Genomic DNA, 7,180 nt, shown 5'->3' with positions numbered 1-7,180 from the left:
AAGAACATACGTAATTAAATAACCATATAAAATATTTTATATCGTCAGTATATCAAAATTAAACTCTAATTTTTATCTAAAAGTATAAAATAAAATATTCATTAAATCAATTTAATAAAAATAAAACATTACTAACAATAGCATTATAAATTAAGAATTTATTTAATTAAAATTTATATCCTTGAATTTTTTAACTCAAAATTTATTATTATTATTATTATTATTATTATTATTATTATATTATGTAGTTAATTTATAAAAAATTGAATTAATAACTACGTTATTAGTTATTAATATATTAATATTGATAATTAATAAATAAAAAATTATTTAATATATTTATGTTATTTATTTTTATATGTTTTGATATGTTTATACAATTTTTTTGTTAGTTTTATGTATTTTATATATATATATATATGTCCCACGACCTAAAATTTCTGGATCCGTCACTGGTGGAGACAAAAGAGGGATATGTAAGCGTTTTGTTCTCCATCATATACAAACCGTCGCTTAAAGAGATTTTTTAGCGTCAAATTAAAAACGATGCCGTTTTCTAGTGTTTAGTGCGGTAATATTTGGCCACGTTACTAACGGCCTCAAACTTCCAATGACGAAAAATAGACCAAAGATTATTGTATTGTATTTTTTGAAGAGAAAGTCTAGGGAGCCAATAGTCTAAGCGTACAATGTGTATAATGGAGGTTTAGGAAGTATTAGAGATATGACCATTAGTGTTACATTGTTCTGTCAGGTTATGTTTTTGAGATGAGTGGTTTCAGATATGGTATTAGTGTTCTGTTCTTGGTATCCAGATGGTTAACTCGCAGAACCAAAATAGGGGTTAACTCGCAGTTCCGCACAAATACTGTCTGCAGCCAGAGTCAAAATCAGTGTAGTCATCGACTTCCATTTCCCGCCCACACTTTTCCCCCATCACTCCCCACCTCCCATCCATGGCAGAGAGCAGCAAGAAGCGCCGTCGAACCAACACCGACGACCTCCCTTTCAAGAACAAGCTTAAACTAGACTCCACCATCCTCCAAATCCTGAAAGACTTCTCCACCTCTTCCTCCTCCTCTTCCTCTTCCTCTTCCTCCAAAGCCCTAACCCTCCAAGACCTCTCCCTCCCCTTCACCTGCCGCGAAGTCTCCGATCTCAGACTGTCTTCCGTTCAGTCGACCATCGAGTCCCTCAACCTCCGCATCGCTCACTCTATCCTCTCCGGCAACGGCTTCGCCTTCGACGTCCCCTCCCGCTCCGCCACCAACCAGTTTTACGTCCCGGAGCTTGACCGAATTGTCCTCAAGGACAAGAGTTCACTTCGTCCTTTTGCGAATATCTCGACGGTTAGGAAGTCCGCAATAACTGCCCGCATATTGCAGCTGGTTCACCAGCTTTGCATTAAGGGGATTCATGTCACGAAGCGTGATCTGTTCTACACGGATGTTAAGTTGTTTCAGGATCAGATCCAGTCCGATACGGTTCTTGATGACGTGTCCTGTATGCTCGGATGCACACGATCCAGCCTCAATGTGGTTGCAGCCGAGAAAGGTATTGCCTTAATAGATCACAGTGTCTTAAATTGCAGTTGCAGTTGTTGTTCGTTGTAGAAATTTTGGTGGTTGCAATGTGGATACTCTCAATTATAAAGCGCAATTGACTATCTGAAGTGTGTATTTTTATTAATTTGGTAGGAGTCAACTTGTCATTCGTTGATAAAAATCTAAATTTGAAATGGTTGAGTAAATTTTCCAATTGCAAGGCATGAAATTTTGTGCATGAAACTTGAAATAAAAACTGTTGCCACGTTGATGTAATTGTGTGATCGAGAGTCACATGTCAATTATGGTGGTTGTGATTGCAATGTTGCATCTGCATCTCGTTATGGGCCTTTTCGGTTTTGTATGACTTGGAGAGTGTAAAGTTAGACGTTTAAATTTTAATGACGAAGTTTAACGTGGTAGTATAGACTTGGTGCAAGGGACTATATATTTGAAATTATCTTAAGAGTCTTAGTTTAAGATGTGGTGTTAGGCTTGCTCCTCGTTTAAAGGCATGTTCCATATTTTTGGGCTCCTTCTGGCCACCTTAATTTCTAGAGTTCATGCAGTATGTAAATTTATATCACTTTTTATATATTCAAACTCATTATGCTGGAATCTTGGTTGTTTATCATCTTGATTGATCCTTTGTGAATAGTTAGGTGATTAGTTACTCTGGCAATTTTAGCTAACTCTTCTAGTTAGTTACAAAATGCACCTGACTAAGTGATTGGTTGCTCCCATGTAATCAGATTAGTTCATGTGATTAGTTAGCGATTATTTACCTCTTTGGGTGATTTGATTATTAGGCTTAGATATAGATGCATGTGTGATTTACTACTCATGTTTGTATAAATGACTTGTTATATGCACATTTCATTGCCTAGTAAAATTTTTCCAATTCTTATTTTCACTTGTTTCTTGTGATGTTTATCAACCAAAGGTGTTGTTGTCGGGAGGCTGATCTTTAGCGACAATGGGGACATGATTGATTGCACAAAGATGGGTATGGGTGGGAAGGCCATTCCACCAAATATTGATCGAGTTGGGGATATGCAGAGTGATGCTTTGTTCATTCTGTTGGTGGAGAAGGATGCTGCTTATATGAGATTGGCCGAGGATAGATTCTACAACCGATTTCCTTGTATAATCGTGACTGCAAAAGGGCAACCCGATGTTGCTACAAGGCTGTTCCTGAAGAAGATGAAGATGGAGATGTGGGTCAAAGAATATGTCCTACGACAGTGCCAACCTGACAACCCCTGACATAAAGTGGCTCGGGGTTAGGCCTAGTGATTTGGACAAGTACAAGATACCCGAGCAATGTAGGTTGCCGATGACTGAGCAGGATATTAAGACTGGAAAGGACTTGTTGGAGGAGGATTTTGTGAAGAAAAATCCGGGTTGGATTGAGGAATTGACATTAATGGTGAAAACTAAGCAGAAGGCTGAAATTCAGGCCCTGAGCACCTTCGGCTTTCAGTATTTATCTGAGGTTTATTTGCCCTTAAAATTGCAGCAGAAGGATTGGTTATGACCTTTCACAGCCTAAGAGCAATGTTTATTGTCTAAGATGCTGACTATGTCACCACCTGCTCCAACAGGTTAGTGATGCAGTAGTATTTATTAATGCTCTGATTTTTAGATCCACTTTGTGCCTTTGATCTCCCGACTTCCGCATTTGAAATGCTAGAGTTTCTCTTTATCTTGGTTAATCCTGAACCGAAACGTATTGTTTTGTAGGACTGTAAAAATGAGTACTAATGCAACTTCAAAATATTGAAAAGGTTAAAAAGACATGCAACTGGAAAAATACTGCATATTAAAACAACTAACTCGGTTTGATTATGATGGATTGATAGGAAGCATTATACTGGGAGTTGATTTATTATAACAAAATTGCTCTTTTGTTTATTAGCTATAGCATATACTTGTAGTCTTGTATAGTCTGTTATAACTTAACAAGTTAGTTAGGACTTGAATTAGCCATATTAGTTAGTTAGACTATCACCTTGTATATATAAATGCATGATTGATTGAGTCAATACATAATTCACTTTTACAATCAATAATACATAAGCTCATTTTCGCACAGTATTCAACACTGTTCTTTTTTAAAGCCATTTTAAAAAATCAAGCATGCTCGGGGGATTTGTCATGGCAAGATTATAATAGAAATGAAAAGAATAAAGACTTGGTTTGGTCTCTCAAATTTCATGTATGGTTCAATTCGATCTCTCATTTTAATTAACTCAATTAGATTAATTTAATTCTCAATTGAATGCAATCTGATCTTTCAAATTTAGTATTGTAACTCTATTGGCAAAATAGTAAGGAACTTCTTCAGAGCTTCAAACTTTTATAAGAGAAATAACCGTGCAAAGAAATTCAAATTTTAGTGAATTCTTTATTGGGGAAACGTAAACTTGTATGTAAACATGCTCTTGAAATTATAATAATGGGAACAAATCATCAAACCAACAAAATTTTTTTTTTTTTTTGTGGGCGAAAATACTTTAGTCAAACTCAATACACATGCGAAAATGTGCCTTATGAATCACTACTAGTGAATAAACCCGTGCATCATTATAATTTTCACGGTAAATTTTCATGACAACTGAATTAAATAAATGATGCTTCATTATAATAATATATGATTGCTTCTACTTGAACAACATTTAGATTTATGCGGTTGCATAATCAACTCCCTTTTTTTTGTTTTTGCTTAATCAACTGCCTAGAAGCATTATCTGCCAATATTGCATGCTTGACCAAAATATGCTACAGATCTGGTGGCAGTATAAATCAATACTCAACATTGTGTCTTTCAACTCATCTTGATTATACTACTTCTATGAAGGAAAAAAGGTGCATGGTCCTTGCAATGGTGATACTTCTAATTCACGAGATGAATGCATCAATAATGCTAGGGGAAAAAAAATCAGAATTTGTTTTATTTAATATTCATTAATTATTATAACAATTAAAGAATGCTAAATAAGACAAATAATTAATGAATATTAAATAAAATAAATTTTGACTTTTTTGGTTTTTTTTTTTTTTTTGGTTCCAAACGTTACTGTAAATTCATATATGATAAATCAAAACATCTAATTAATATCTTTCATCCAAATTATTCATTAATACAACTATTTAGGTTTTTTTTCTCATGTTCGTTCAAACCATTTTTGTCACTATAAACAATACGTTTGTTTAAAAAATTTGACTATATGTTATAGCATACCACTTTATTTATTACCCAAAGTATTTTATTTTGTAATTAATTTTAGAAAAAAAAGTTGCAAATAAAAAATAATGAGAGAACTAAATAAAATGTAGATAAAATAATTTATGATAAAAAAGAGAGAAATAGATTATAATATTGTTTGGACATAAAAGTTAGTTAATGGTAATCAGTGGTTAAAAAGCACCATAAAACAATCAATCTGAATCAACAATGTTCATTGTTCCCAATTGGTAATTTGCTACCATTTCTTTGTTACCATCCAGTGAATAGTCTGTTATTGGAGCAAAAGTTCTGCCAATTACTACAGTTTCCTGAAATAGTTTAAATAATGCAACATAAGAAGGAAGATTCATTTTGATCAAAGTGAGATTCATTTTGGATTTGACAGAGTAATTTAAATCAAGGGAAAATGTCAGGATTCTTACAATATACTTGGTTATAAGAAGGAAGATCAAGAATGATAGTCCAATGAGAAGACTTTGCCAATTCCACTGTAAGTAGAAATTAAGAAAGCAATAATTATTTGTGAGCTTGTTCATCATTTAAATATAGTGAGACCCACATAAATATTAAAATATAAAGAAAGATGAAGATTCACCCCATGGTGCACATTACTCCAAACCAGAGATCATTACAAAAACAATATCAGTATTCTTGGTAAAGTTTTTTATACCAAGCAGACCTTTAAGCTGGAGCAGTGCAATAATAATGACAGCTCGCTCCAGCCATGAACTCTACAAAAAAAAAATAATAATAATTTCAAGATAAGGACTAAGAAAACAAAGTATGAATAGAAGGATTTATTCAAATATATAAAGGATGCAATTTACATTTAAAAAGAATAAAAATAATTATAGAAGGAAAGAATAGCATTCTTTAATATGATTTAAGAAATACTCAGTTTTGTTAGCAATAAAGTGATTTGTTAGTGATGAGCAAATAATCAAATCACAAAAATAATGCAAATACTAACTCTGACTGAGCATGGACCATTCAAAACTTCTAGCAATTTGTCTAGTGTCTTCTAGTTAGCCGTATACTAATGATTTATGATAACTTGGCATAAAAATAACATAAAAAATATTAAATCACTCTTCCACCTTAGCCCATGACAACAATAAAGACGTCTCACCGCCCACAAATTCAGCCCAACAGAATGCACAAATTCAATTATAATTTTAATCTTTATCTTATCTTATAGTTATCTTTATCTTTATCTCTATCTTATCTTTATCTTATCTTTATTTACTTTTATCTTTCATAGGCCAATGCTTTATATATACTTAGTTTTACCTTCATAATGAACAATTCAATCAATCAACAATCAATAAAATTTCTTCATCTTTTCTTTTCTTTCATTATTATTCTTTCACAATTTTATTATCTTTGCATACTCTTTCCGTTTTATTATGGTATCAGAGCTCCTCTTGAGCTCTGCTGACATCCATGGATAAGGAGAAAGGGCACACCAACAACTTCATTTGGAGCCTCTTTTGGACCTTTCGTCAGCCCAATACTTTTCTTTCATGGCACCTCCTTTCAATGAAGAAGCTCGTCCTTCAAACCAACTTGAGCTTTTGCCAAGTCCAACTACTCATTATCTTTGTTCTTTCAATGCTTTTTCTACTATTAACAATTCTTCAAATCGAGATTCATTCTTGAATACTTGGATTATTGATTCTGGTGCCACAGATCACATTGCATCAAATTTGTCTTGGTTTATTTCTTACACACAAATTTCTCCTATTATTGTTCATTTACCAAATGGTTCTCAAACTACTGTTTCTTATAAAGGCATCGTTCAATTTTCACCATCCTTAGTTCTTCATGATGTTCTTTACTTACCTCAATTCAACTTTAATATTATTTCTGTTTCAAAAATTACTTCAGCACTCACATGTGAACTCACTTTTTCATCTTCTTCTTGCACTTTACAGAGCAACAATTTGGGGACGATTGATCTGGCCAGAATGAGAGAGAGATTATATGTCTTTGAACCCAATTTCGGTAAAAATTCATCCACTACACACTCCATAAATTCCATCCAATCTCCACCCATTACACCTTCCAATATATGGCATTTTCGTTTAGGACACCTATCTGGGCAAAGACTTAATCATTTACATAAACAATTTCCTTTTATCTCTATGCATCATGATGAAGCTTGTGACATTTGTCATCTTTCTAAGCAAAAGAAACTTTCATTTTCTCAAAGTTTTAACAAAGCCAATGCAAGTTTTGATTTATTACATTTTGATATTTGGGGTCCGTTTCGACAAAATTCTATTCATAATCATAAATATTTTTTACTATTGTTGATGATTTTAGCCGCTTTACATGGGTTACTTTATTAAAATCAAAAGGAGAAGTGCAAAATCAAATAAAAAAT

At 33.2% G+C, this 7,180-nt stretch overlaps 1 pseudogene; it reads left to right on the top strand.

Annotated features, from left to right (window-relative positions):
• Nucleotides 1–883: 883 nt before the first annotated feature.
• On the top strand, nt 884–3,526 carry LOC130951122 (DNA topoisomerase 6 subunit A-like; annotated as a pseudogene).
• Nucleotides 3,527–7,180: the final 3,654 nt, after the last annotated feature.

Source organism: Arachis stenosperma, chromosome 9 (assembly GCF_014773155.1).
Source record: "Arachis stenosperma cultivar V10309 chromosome 9, arast.V10309.gnm1.PFL2, whole genome shotgun sequence".
Classification (NCBI taxonomy): Eukaryota; Viridiplantae; Streptophyta; class Magnoliopsida; order Fabales; family Fabaceae; genus Arachis; species Arachis stenosperma.
Note: the sequence above shows the minus strand (reverse complement) of the source record. Positions and strands in the feature narration are given on the sequence as shown.